A 14,538-nucleotide genomic window follows, 5' to 3' on the forward strand; every position below is an offset into this window, starting at 1 on the left:
TTCCTCATTCAGCTGAGCTAGACCTGGGAGCTGAGCAGAAACCATCCCACAATCCTTTCAAGGATCTAGTGACACTAAACTATGACAGGAGGGAAGTGGGGACGCTTCTGTGTGTCCACATCTGCAGCCTTTGCCTCTCTCTTTCCCCTGCACAATTCAAATATCCTCGGGATGAAGGGGAAAGAGAGAGGGAAAAGTTGTAGATTATATTCATTGTCAGTGATGCTCGGAATATTTCAAAGTTCTTAGTGATGGGAATATCGGCTGCAGTGAGTTTTAAGCTGACAGTAGAAAATTGGAGTGTTCAAATATCCATTAATGAGAATACAACAAGCAGTGGTCTACAAACACTTGTATAGGCCCCCACCTGTTAATTTTACATTTTCCTAATTAAGGATCTCCTCCTGTCTCTTCCCTCTGCCTCTCTGGAATATGTCAACTTGGCAGGGAAAAAGAGAGCGGCAGAGGGTGTGGAGTAGGGCACACAGCGAGTATTCTCAACTTCAGCCCTCCGTAGCTCACACTGTCAATGGAGCCTTTAAAGGAAGAATGGAGGAATTCTGCTCGGGTCCACTCTCAATTAACTCTGCCAATTAATTCATGACAAACAGTTTGGCAGAGCTAAATGAGAAACTGTGCCATGCAGTGTGTTCAGGCAAATCATGTAATTTCACGTCATAAGTGTTGTTATTAATGTAGTGATTTCACATGCTATAATTTCTGTAATATGAAAGGGTAAAGGTAGTACCGGTCATATCCATGAAGGCCAAATGGATACATCCCTTTTTGGCCTTTGTATATTTTTGCACAATAAGAGAGAGAGATTCAATGCTTGCTCTACAGTACTTAACCCAGGGTGAAACCCATACTGGATATAGATAGGGCCTGAGTTTCCATTGTCCAGTTTACATATTTTGCTACAATCACTCTCCCTAAGATCTTAACTGAGCTGTCTAGCAATGAAATTGGCTTATAACAATGGGGGTTTACTAATGTATCTCTTTTTAAAAATGGGGACAGTAACTGCATTCTGCCATGTTCTAATCAAAGGACCCACTATAGCAGATCTAATGACATTAGTGATTATGGTGCCCAGAAAACTGCCATAATCGCATGGGAGGATTTTAAGAGTCTTTTTAATGGCTCTGTGGGAGTGCGCACACTCCCTATTGAACCACCAAGGGCTGCTACTGGCTTTTGTGCCAGCTTTAACTAATCCTTCTGCCATATAACACTATAAGGAGGAGAAAGCCTATATAATATCTATCAGATTTGGATCATCCCGTAGGACCATATGTATGTGCATTTGATTATTCACCACAAGGTCTCTCATGAAACTCTCTTTATCCAACTTTCCCCATTTAATGTTTAACCCCTTGTTTTTAATATGCTCTACTTTATACTGCCAGACGTCACCATTTTGTGCTATTCCCACATCCAGTTTTATACTAACAGACAGAGGATTGTGGTCACTTAAGCAGTTTGCCAACAATTTATACCCTTGTTAAAACAATCCAGGCAATCCAAGACTAAGGGCCTGATTACTACTTTGCCGGTCACACCACAGGACCAACAAAGCTGTGGGGAGGACGCTGCCTTCATGCTGGAGGCGTTCCCCTCTGTCGCATTACAATGTATCTACCGGGATGTCTGGCGGGAACATTGAATTATGATGTTACCACCAAGCTGACTGGCAGGAACAGTGCTTTGGTATTGGCCTTGGCTCCCTAAAGGGAGCTGAGGCCAATACCGTAGCACCCCAGCACCCTTGAAACGCAGACAGTGTGCATTCCGACGGTGCTGAGGAGGGGGGCCCTGCACTGGCTTACCACCAGCCTTTCCATGGTGGGTCCCTGCCATGGAGAGGCTGGCAGTAAATGGGGTTGTGACCAGCAAGGCAGCTCTGAGTTTAGCACCGCAGTTGCTGAGCACCACCCTGACCACCATCAGCCTGTCGGGAACCTTGATTCAGGCACTGATGTCACCATGAGTCTGCTCGTAATGAGGCCCTAAAATGTAATATATCACTGAGCAGGCCTTGGCCCCCATATACAGTGATTTGCCTTCCTTCCTGCACAATCAATAAAGAATTAGCAACCACAATGCTAGTTAATGCTTTCCCATTTGGGCTCTGATTGAAGGACACAAGGGGTTGCTCACATTCATCAGTGATACAACAGGAAGCCATCATTTTCAGATCATATAACTGAATCTTCCATCCAGACTATAAACAACTCCTTTGTGTGCTTTTTCTGGATTTTACATAGCAGATCTTCCAGATCATCCACCACCTTAGTTACCACTGTCAAATATGTTATAGTAATAATTAATAAAGAGTCAATCAAATGACTTCCTTGATGTAAACAAAAGGAAATGATAATATGGTGAGGCAGCGATTTTCCACACTGTAAACCCTGTTATGGCCACGGAGAAAAAGGTAGCCAGTCCATCTTTGGCCTAACCAAAATTTCAGGAGGGTTGCTGCTACATGCAAAGTTGCATAGCCATTGAAATGAGGGAGTCCAATAACGATGTCTCTTGGCAACAAATGACAGGAAACTGCTCCACTACCCTTATCCACTCTGGGTCCCCTGATTTAGATGGCAAGCCTGCCACATTCCATGAAACGATCCCCAAAGAATGTGCTGGTATTGACTTTTCAGTAGAGACTAGATTATGTTTTTTTGCCAGAGTAAAGAATGGCTCATCGGCCGCCCCTTCATACTTTCCTGTGATAAGGTAAATCGTATTGGTCCCAAGACGATAAGACTCAAACCTATTTGAGAGAAGAATGTAGTCTAATTGTTCAGTTGTTTGATCAGGGCCCAGATGCCATCCTATGTAAATGGTCAATATTTCCTCTGTAAAATAAAAACAAGGGAATGAGCTTTTATAGTCCCAGGGTAAGCTACCAGACTTGTTGCGGGAGGACTCGCACTCTTTGTGGTCTCTTGAAGTTCACAATAATACAATCACCCTTGTGATCTTTTTTCAGGGAGGGCCCAATCCAAGATACCCTCCTGAATGTCACAATGTCTTTTGACATATCAGTCAGGAAGCCACCTTACACTTTTAGCCAGAATGTTACTGTATTTAAATGTGAAGCCTATGATTCACAAAAAGGGCTCTCCTGTTTGGGCACATTTTCCAGAGCAATAATATATGGTTTATTTTCTTGCTGAATATGCAGCCTCGACAATTGTTCTTCATTTCAACCCCTGCTGGGAGTAAGTTGAGGGCCTGCTTTGCAATTGTAATTTGGGTCCCTGGGCCCCTCCCTCCTTTTAAGTTACGTGTTTGGGGATGGTGGCGTAATAACATTGGGGGCTTGGGGATCCTTTTGTGTACGTCGTGTTGGCCCTGCAGAGATTATTTTAGTGGGCACAATATCCATTATAATTGAAGATGGTCCAGAGCCAGAGTGTATATTTGCTCTATCCTTGATTTTTTCTGTGGCCATAAAGAGACCTTCTACCATTTTCCCCAGGGTTCTAGCTGTGATAGAGCTGTAGAACAAAGTTTTATAAGATCTTTGAAAAGATCCTCAAAGTGTGCAAATTTCCCCACGCATTCTGCTACAAAATTGTTTGAATCATTTTTGTCTATGGTGACTGTTTACTGATTCCCCCCCACCCCAGATGTTTAACCATTTGTAATCTTTAATTTTTTGGGTTACCACCTTTACTTGTTAGAAGCGTGGAGTTATTAATACTGGAAACATTTATGGCCGCTGACTCTTGTATGATTTTCTTCAGTGGAAGACTAACATTATAGCTAGATGACTTAAGCCGGATCAGTGTCTGGGAATCTTGTGCCATACATGGATGTCCTGAATGATTTGCCAATTTCAAACTCTCTCTGATTATTAGTTGGTCACCTGATGGCAAACTGACCTGCTGGGCCATTAGATCTCTCTCTGCTACTTCAGATGGTACTATAGGACATTTCCCTGCATTTTCACGCATCATACAGTTTCTCTTAAAGGCAGAGTCCATACTAGCTTCCACTCGACTGAGTACTATATCAGTGACCCCCATAACTGATGAGAAGCAGCTAGTAATAAGGGGGGGGCATCTTCGCCTTAGTAATTGTTACTAGTGGAGTAGGTCCCCTTCCGCTTTCCCATTTTCCCAGCCGTGAAGAAAAAAGCTTTCAAGCACCTACCAGCTCAGATGAAAGTAGACATCTGGAGGTCAAAAAATTCAGGACAAAGGGACGTGGCCCAGCCCAGCCTCTTCCGGTCTCTGATGGGCACAGGACGGGCCCGCCCTAGGCCTGGGCTTTGCCCAGATGCAGCCCACATACACCCCGCACTGCAAGAGGTGTTTTAGTGCTATATGTGCCGCAGCGGCATGGAAATGTTAGAAAATGCCCTTCCTCCTGGGCTGGCTGGCTGCCTGCGATGCTCCCCAGGATTGTGAGTCCCTTGCAGACAAACTGCCAGTAGGAAAGCGTCCCACACCATGGGAGATGTTGTAGCAGCATATGCAGTGCGGTGTCACAGGAATGCTGGACAGAGCCCCTTCTCCTGGGCTGGTTGGCAGTGATGCTCCATGGGACTTTGAGTCCCTTGCATACAAACAACAAGCAGGAAAACGTCCCATGCCACAGGAGATGTTGTAGTGCTATATGCCCTGTGGCAGTGCAGGAATGCTGGACAAAATCCCTCCTCCTAGGCTGGCTGACTGCGATGCTCACTGGGACTTTGAGTCCCTTGCAGACAAATGATAAGCAGGATAGTGCCCCCAGGGGCATAGCAGCAGCTGGCTCTTGGCTGTGGTGGTCCCCAGGGCCATTACTTGCTCCACGAGGGGGACCATGTGGCCCCTCTCATATTTTTCATTTAGCCCCAGGGAGGTGGTTTTCCCCCAGGGATGGGGTCTGCAATGACCCTCTTCATTATTTGATTTTGGGCCAGGAGAAGGGGCAGTCCCTGGGGCTGCAGGGAGCCCACATGACCCAGCAACAATTTGAATGTATTGCCCTGGGAGGAGGCACTCTCTTGGCGCTGCATTAATTTCATATTTATCCCTGGGGAGGTGGTGATCCCGGGGGGTATGAGGGAGGCAGTGTGGGCCTCCCCCATTGCAGATTACTGGGGAGGTTGTGGTCTCCAGGGAGGGGTCCCTGAGACTTTGAAAAGCCCTAGGAGTGAGGGGCCTGTGTGAATCCCCCCTCATTTCACACCCCATACCCCTAATGCCCCTGGGACCTAGAAAAGTGAGGGAGACCACACTTAAAAAAAATATATCTTAGAAAAATCTGCAGGTCCATCTGTGGGTTTTTCAGATTTTTTTTTTTTTTTTAAACCTTTTTAACCTTGGCGGGGTCTGTGTAGGACCCCTAGACCAAGGCTAGTGGCTCAGTGTGACCCTACCCTGACTTTATTTCTTTTTTTTTTTTTTTTTTTTTGTGGGACTCGGCTGAAAGTTGAGTCCCAAGATGGCTGTCAACACTTCCTTGTTGAAGTGTTGGCAGCTATTCAAATGTCAGCACGAGGCCAGTTGGATCCACGGAGGATCCACATCCCTAGATATCTAAAAAAAATGTAAACTTGAATATCTAAATAACTACTGAATGGATTTAAACCAAATCACAGAAGCGCAATATGCGGAACAGGATCTAGCTTCCTGCTAAATTTGGAGTAATTTCATTAAGTGGTTTGGCCTGTAGGTGTGTCTAAAGACCCTAAGGAAAAAGTTAATGGGGAAAAACCCGTTTTGGGGCACCCTTTTTTTCTTAGCCCTCGCTTGATGGATAACATTCAAGACTTTAGCTGAACATTTTGTAAAGATTTGTCAAGTGGCGCCAAACTTATTGGCAAAACAAAAAACTATCTTCCTGTGACACTTACGCACCCAATAAGACACTGATGTATGCACTGCCACACTCAGACACTCTCACAGCTATTCTCATCCCGAGATACAACCTCTTACACCTATTCTCACACCCAGAGAGACAGGCTTTGATCAACTCCAGCCAAGCATGCACAAAGGGCCATGCGCAGTGTGGGTTTGGGTGTTTGGGGGGTTGGCCACAGGTTCTGCCTTCACACCAGGCCATGCGGGCAACCCCTTCTACCCAGGGGCAAAGGCCATGCAGGGCCCAAAGTTGGGTGCTTATACAGGGTTGGACTCAGGGCCTGGCTGCAGGCCGTGCCCTGGGGTGGTTCGGTTAACGTGTAGTAATGAAAATTACTACACGTTAAACAAACCACAGAAATTCACTGAAAAAAACAAAGGTTCGGGGAAGACATAGTTAGCAAATAGAATTTGTTGTAAAAAACATTAAAATTCACTTAAAATACCAAAGGTTACAGGGACGTTATAGTTAGGCTCACATTTTAAATGTACAAAACCATAGAAATTCACCAGTTATAACTAGAGTTATCTCAAGTAACTCATGACATCTTTGATAAGATCATTGATGATAGCACTGTAATATTTGCTGTAAAATATTTGGTAAAAAAAACTTTGCATGACAATGGCATCAGTTATAGTTACCTTAGGGCCCCAGTTATAGTTACTTGAGATAACTCTAACTATAACTGGTGAATTTCTATGGTTTTGTAAGTTTAAGATATGATATATGGTTAGGACCATGTATCCATAGAAAAAGCGAGGGGGCAAGTTATAGTTAGCTTAGGGGGCAAGTTAAATATATATAACTATAACTAGCGAATTTCTATGGTTTTGTACATTGAAAAAGTCAGGGATGAGGTGTTTTGGTCACTGAGGTTGTCCAGGTGGAAACTGAGGTCACTGAGGAGGATGTAGCCCGTTGAAGTGAGGGAGTGGGGTGCAATGAAGTCAACTATGGAATCGCAGAATGGAGGTCAGGGTCTGGGGGTCTGTAGATGAGGGTGCCATGGACGGTAGTGTTCGGATTGGTCTGAATCTGTAAGTGGAGGTGTTCCATTCCGAGAGAATGGTTGTAGGAGCTGGTCGTAAGGTGTACGTTGTTTTTGTGGATGATGACGATGCTTCCTCTGGTCTGTTGATGCGGCCTTTGTAGATGATTTTGTAGCCAATGGGGATGGCGGTGGCAAGATCCAGGGCTGAAGTGGGGGCTATCCAGGTTTTTGTGAAGAAGGCGACGTCTGGGAAGATGGTGTCAAGCAAGTCACAAATCTCTATGGCGTGACGAAGGAGCAGGTGTTGAGTAGTAAGCAGTTGAGATGTCCGGGTGGGCACTTGCTGGGTGGGTCTGGTGTGCAGAGGCAGGTGAAGGTGCCATTAAGGCAGGAGAATGGGGCCTGAGTGCTCATAACGTGAGGCAGTGGATCCTCTGGTATTGAGGGTGTGGAGGGTGCTGGTGTCGTACCGTCGGATTCTGTGGGAGCCAGTGTGTTAGAAATGGTGTCTTTGGTTGGCAGTCAGGTTACCCCCCTCACTCTAGTCAGGGCAAAGAACCCCGCTTACCCCCTTGGTAACTTGCCACAAGCAGAAAGGCTTAACTCAGAAGCAATGTGGAAAATATTTGTACCAACACACCCAGTAATACGGTAAAAACACTACAAAATAGACACCACACCAGTTTAGAAAAATAGATAATAGTTATCTAAATCATACAGGACCAAAATGACAAAAATCCAAAATAAACAAGGCAAGATATGAGTTTTCAAAAGAGTAAGAAAGATTCTGACGCATAAAAAACAATGGAAACATTGTTGTTACACAAAGTACATGGTTTGCGTCAAAAATAAAGCTGCACGGGCGAGCGTGCATCGGCAAAGCCAGCCATGCTTCAATTCCATACTCACAAGTGAGGCCGTGTGTCATTCCTACTCCAGTCGTGTAGGCGATGCGTCATTTTTATCCCTCGCAAGAGAGCGATGCATCGATTTCTGGACAGAGAACCTCGGAGCCGCTTAGGTTCATGATGACTTTGAGGCCCAGCAATGATGCATGTGAAATCCGGTTGCACTGTGTTGGAAAATTGCGCTACGTGGGGTTTGCATCATTATCAGCAGCCGCAAGCAGGTTTTGATTTACTTTTCCAGCTATGATGCGTCGATCTCCCAGCCACAATGCACGTGGAGCGTCGATTTTAGCAGCAAAGTTTACAGGACTACCCATCTGGGGAACACAACCAGTGCTGAAGACCCACTAGTAGTATTTGATTTATAGACCATGGGCACCACTAGTGCACTTTACTAGGGACTTACTAGTAAATCAAATATGCCAATCATGGAAAACCCAATCACCAATACAATCTACACAGAAAGCATATGCACTTTAGCACTGGTTAGCAGTGGTAAAGTGTCCAGAGTCCTAAAGCCAACAAAAACTGGTCAGAAAAAATAGGAGGAAAGAGGCAAAAAGTTTGGGGATGACCCTGCAAAAAGGGGCAGGTCCAACACAGGGTCTGTGGTGCTGGACATGGTCCAGATGCAGATGGGCGCAGACGGGCTTGCCTTTGGAGCACCAGCAGTGCGCCTGCTGCGCAGCAGCTGCCATTAAGAAGGGAAGGAAGGTGGGAGAGGCTGATCAGCTAGGAGGCAGCAAGTGTGAAAATGAGGGGGGTGGGCAGCTCCGCAAGGGCGCAGCAGTGGCAGGGGCGCAAAGGGGTGATGAGAGAGCAAAAGGCAGGCAGAGTAAGAGCAAAGGTAAAATGAAAGGCAAAAAAATAAAAAGCAAAATAGAGAGGCAAAAGCAAAAATCAAAAGGAAAAGGCAGAAACAGCAGAAAAGTGGCAGACACAGACAGACCCTCACCACTGGGCCACCAGGGGTGAGGCGCAGGCAGAAGCCTGCAGGTGGAGGATGGCCTCGAACTCGCTGTAGCAGAGCTTGTGGAGCAGCATGGGGGCCAGCAGCACATTGGTGGAACTGCGAGGGCTGGTCAGCGTCGAGGCGAGAGGTAAGAAATGCAACACTGAGAGGGGGCAGGGCCGCAGGGGCAAAGCAGCAGCAGGAAGTGGGAATGAGAGCAAAATGCAAGCAGAGTAAGAGCAAAGGCAGAATGAAAGGCAAAAAAGCAAAAAGCAGAAAAGAGAAGCAAACAGTAGAAATCAAAAGCAAAAAGCAGAAATAGCAGAAAGGAGGCAGAGACGGACAGAGGCTCACCACTCGGCCACCGGGGATGAGGCGCAGGCAGGAGCCTGCGGGTGGAGGAGGGCCTTGCACTCGCCACAGCAGAGCTTACGGAGTAGCTCAGGGGACAGCAGCACAGCGGTGGAGCTGTGCTGTGGGGAGTGGCAGACGCTGTCAGAGGACAGCTCCACTGAAGACAATAGACCAGCAGCAGACTGTACATGTTGCGAAAGGTCCACTACTTTCAAGATTACAATGTCTGAATCCACAGGTTCTACCTCTCTTTCCCTTGCCTCTCCAAGACATGTGGCACGAGAGAAAGAAGTGGAGACAGTGGACCACAGCACACAGGACCCTACACCTTTCCCTTCTGCCATAGCTCACAGTGTCTTTGGAGCCTCAGAGCGATGGAGGGAGGAAACTTGCTCTATCTTGGCTAAACACAGAAACTATTTTGGTTAAACCCAGACAGGAAATAGGACCTCTTTGTATCCTGCTTCACTCCTGTTGCTGTGTATGTTCAACACTTTTCAATTGTAGATCTGCACACTGCTGTAAATGTTGCACAATTGCGCAAATACATGTGAAACAAATGCTTCAGAGCTGTAGGAAGCTGAATGCAGGCCTCTGTTCTTAATTAATTAAGGGTGTGCTCCCTTGTTGTACATCTTCACCTTTCTCACAGGCCCACAATGATGGAGGGAGTATTTAATGGCAGGTGCACCCTGAAGCAGTGCTGTATAATTAAGTAGGACAGTTTATCTTCATAAGGCAGAATGTCCTAATAATTTTAAAGACAACTGAAGGTGGTTATAATAGGCAATATATTGCTACTCTCTTGTTATAGGCTTTTCCCTTTACAATATGTCTACAACAGTAAACAGAGCCTTTATTCACCATTATAACCTGCTAGAGAAAATTCCCATTTAGATACTTGCATGACAAACAACATAATTTTTTCTATCTTTTAACCGTGAAAGTAGGTTCTAAAAGAACCTTTTTTATGTTTTAGTTTATTTGCAAACTTTTTGGAGTGTTTTCTTTTATTGTGGACTTGAGGAATATGCAACAAGCAGCACAGAATGCCCGGAGATGAAAAAGAAGTGAGCAGTAGAAAGAGAACCAAGGGCCAGATGATCCTAGCTTTTAAGGGGTCACAGTTGGTTCCATTTGCAGAATCAGTCCGTTTGTGACTGCTAAAAAGCTGTTTGGCATGTTCCAATGCAAAATTGTGATTGGGTAACTTGTGACTGAATTGCAATTTGGCATTGCAATTTTGTATTAGGAATGAAAGCCGAAGCGGAGTGATATGTTTGAATGTTTTGTGACTGAAATGCGGTTGCAAAACATTCGCAGGTTACCAGCAATTCTAAATTGGTGGCAACTCATTTGCAAATGTCAAGGGGTCCCCAAGGGGCCCCTTCCCCTTTGTGAATGTCTGTAAAAGCATTCCTTATGAGCATCCCACGGACCACTGCCTACTCTTAAAAAATTGAAAGAAAACTATTTGACTATTTTGACCCAGCTGACCGCCGTGGATTTCCAGCGGTAGGAACCGCCATGAAATCCATGGCTGTAAGCACTATCAGTGCCAGGGAATTCATTCCCTGGCACTGATAAGGGTCTCCCCCACCCCGACTCCCTCCCCTACACCCCCCACCACCCCTGCCACCCCCCAAAGGTGGCAGGGCCCCACTCCCCACCCCGAACCCCGATATTACCTTACACATACACACCCGACACGCACGCAGGCACCACCAACACACATACAGCCACACACACCAACATACATGCCAACATCCACACACACAGTCAGACACGTGCACCCACATTCACACATTCACGCACACATCCACACAGACATATCTACAGACATACACTCACTCATTCTCAAAACACGCAACACCCCTGCAAGCATACACGCACTCACACCCCCCTACATACACAGACGCACACCCCCATGCACCCACACAACACACAACACCCCCCCACCCCCCTCCCCTAACGGATGATCGACTTACCTGTTCCGTCGATCCGCCGGGAGGGGACGGGAGCCATGGGGTCAGCTCCACTGACACCACACCGCCAACAGAACACCGCCGCGCAGAATCACAGGACGTGATTAGCTAGGTGGTGTTCTGTTGGAGTGGAGGTGGAGCAACCTCCACTTCCCCACCACCCGCAAGTATGGCTGCTGGCGGCTCTCCGTCGGAAAAACGACGGAGGGCAGCCAACGGTCATAATACGCCGAGCGGCAAACCTCCACTACTGGCGGTCTTCCGCACGGCGGTCTTGTTAAAATACCGCTGAGGTTGTAATGACCACCTAAATCTTAAATAGGGGTGTCCAATTTAGAACCTTGTTGTCCAGATCAATCACACCGTTTTTGGATAACCACTTCCTGTGTATAGATAAGGTTACATAAGGTTTGTCTGGTAGAGGAACTTTCTTTGGCAGATCGTCCTCCACATTTAGCAATGCCACAAAACTAACTGTTAGACCTGGTATCCTTGGCGTGGTCTCCCCTGCCTTTTTTGCCTATGCTTCCCATGTTTTGACTGTGTGCTGGACTCTGTCTTTGCTGTTTTTGGTACTCTGGGCACTTTACCACTGCTGACCACTGCAAAAGTGCAAGTGCTCCTGTGTAAATTGCATGTGTAATTGGCTGTTCCATGATTGGCATATTTGAGTTACTAGTGAGTCCCTAGTAAAGGGCACTAGAGGTGTCCAGGGCCTATAAATCAAATGCTGCTAGTGGACCAGCAGCACTGATTGTTCCACCCACATTAGTAGCCCTGTACACATGGCACAGACCTGCCACTGCAGTATCTGTGTGTGTTGGTTTTTAACTGCCAATTCTACCTGGCAAGTGTACCCACTTGCCAGTCCTAAACATCCCCTTTTTAAACATGTAAGGCACCCCTAATGTAGGCCCTAGGTAGCCCCATGGGCAGGGTGCAGTGTATGTTAAAGGTGGGACATGTACTGATGTGTTCACAGTGAAATACTGCTAAATTCAGTTCTCACTGTTGCAAGGCTATCTCTCCCATAGGTTAACACGAGGGCTGCCCTTAAACAACATTTAAGTGCAGATTCCCTTTGTGTGCAGATAGAAATGTGGAGTTTGGTGTCTCTGAACTCACAATTTAAAAATACATCTTTTGGTGAAGTTTTTTTACATTGTCAGTTTGAAAATGCCACTTTTAGAAAGTGTGCATTTTCTAGTTTCAATCATTCTGTGACTCTGCCTGTTTGTGGATTGCCTGTCTGGGGCAGACTGACAGTTGGGTTGTTTGTGAATCCCCTCTAGACAGTGACACAAAGGGAGCTGGGGTGTAGCCTGCATATCTTGATGAGCCATCTGAGCTAGAGTGGAGGAGGAGTGGTCACTTACACCTAAATGGGCTGTGCCTGCCCTCACACAATGCAGTCTCCAACCCCCTGATGTATGTCTGGAGCCTGGCTTGGGCAAGGCAGGATCTTGTGAACAACAGAGACTTTCCTTTGAAGTTTGCCTACTTCAAAGGCAGAAAGGGGTATAAGTAGTGGACCCAAAACCCAACATTTTCAGATTCATTCTGGGATAAAGAGGAACTTCTGCCAAGGAGAAGAGCTGAAGAGCTGTAGGAGGAGTACGTCCCCCTTGCCTGTGACTGTGCTTTGCTGGGTTGTCCTGCGGTTGCTGCTTCTGCCTGAAAGAGGACAAAGACTGGACTTGTGCATTCCTGCTTCTGAAGAATCTCCAAGGGCTTCGACTGAGCTTGCCTCCTGTTTTGAAGTCTCAGGGCTATCAAAGACTTCCTCTGCCAGCACCTGGACTCTCTGCTGAGACTCCTGCCTGCCAAGTGGTGCCCCATCCAGTCTCTGGGGCCTTGAAAGTTGAAACTGGTTGAAAAGGACAGAAATCGACGCACAGACCACCGTGCGGGAAAATATTCAGCGCACCATCTGCAACGCGGCTGTTAATTGATGCACAACCCGCTTTGTGGATAAAATCGACGCTCCATCTGCATCACGGCTGGGAGATTGAAGCATCGCGGCTGGAGAAACGACATAACACCCGCTTGCAGCTACTGATAACAATGCTAGCCCCATGCAGTGCAGTTTTCCAACACCGCGCAACCGGATTTCACACGCAACATCGCTGGGCGGGAACAATCGCAAGCCTGCACGGACCCGAGGTCCCCATTCAGGAAGCGACTCATCACTCTCTTGTGGGAGAAAAAAACGATGCATCGCCTAACCGACAGGAGAAAAAACAACGCATGTCTTACTTGCAAGTAAGGGAATCGACGCATCGCTTCTTTTTCCAATGCACGCTCACCTGTGCAGCTTTATTTTTGACGCAAACCAAGTACTTTGTGTAAGATCAATGTTTCCATTTTTTCTATGGAGTAAGACACTGAGGGCCATATTTATAGCCCCCTAGCGATATAGAGGAGTCACATTTTGTGACGCACCTGTGGCGCTAAACACTGCACCGTATTTACAAGGTGGCGTTAGGCCATTTTTTGTGGCTTAACGCCACCTTGTAAACATGGCCCCTTCAAACGCAGCACTGTGCGTGGAAGGGGCGTGCAATAGGTGTTACTGTGGGCATGCCACAGCAACACTCAATGCATTTTGACACTGCCTCAGATTTATGAAATTTTGTAAACCTGATGCAGAGCGCAACAAGGAGGAATACTTTGATTCCTCCTTGTTTTTTGCTTTTTCTATACGTGCTACATTCTGCAGCACGCATAGAAAGAGTAAGATGCCAGAAATGATTGTTTATGTGCAGGAAGGTGTCCCTTCCTCACATAAACAATCATTTGAAAATGACGCTTTAGCACTTCTGTGTGTGCAGCATTGTGATTGTTTATCTGCAGGAAGGGACATAAACGATCACACCCCTCAATGCAGACATCCTTGCAAATGGTACAACGATACCTGCATTGCTGCTGGCAGCTAAATTTAGCCCCAGCGCAGGGCGAAATGCATGGGTGCATCTTATTCACTTAAATATGGCGTATCCCTGCATTTCTAAAGTGCCGTGGCACTGCCAATTTTGCTGCAGCACCGCGCTGCATCACTTTTCCTTAAATCTGGCCCTTATTATTTTAAAAATTCATATCTTGACTTGTGTATGTTGGATTTTTATAGTTTTCATCTTATTTGATATAGATAAATATTACCTATTTTTCTAAACAGGTGTGGTGTCCATTTTGTAGTGTTTTGTAGTGATTTTACTGTGTGTGTTGGTACAAATACTTTACACATTGTTTCTGGGTTAAGCCTTTCTTCTTGTGGCAAGCTACCAAGGGGGTGAGTGGGGGTTAACTCGGTGTGTTTCTCCTTTACCCTGATTATAGTGAGGGTCCCTGCTTGGACAGAGTGCAAACTGACTGCCAACCAGAGACCCCATTTCCAACATTAACGAAATTCCGATACCAACAAACTTTAACTCAAACACTTACACAGCTGGTATCATAAAAATATGCCACTATTCAGGTCTCCTGCAA

General features: G+C 46.3%; 1 protein-coding gene across 1 annotated transcript in view; it reads left to right on the forward strand.

The window, feature by feature from the left end:
* The window catches only part of LOC138299193 (butyrophilin subfamily 3 member A1-like), a 798,776-nt gene that overhangs the window by 634,273 nt on the left and 149,965 nt on the right, over window positions 1-14,538 (forward strand). The window lies entirely within an intron of this gene.

This window comes from Pleurodeles waltl, chromosome 6, assembly GCF_031143425.1.
Source record: "Pleurodeles waltl isolate 20211129_DDA chromosome 6, aPleWal1.hap1.20221129, whole genome shotgun sequence".
NCBI lineage: Eukaryota > Metazoa > Chordata > Amphibia > Caudata > Salamandridae > Pleurodeles > Pleurodeles waltl.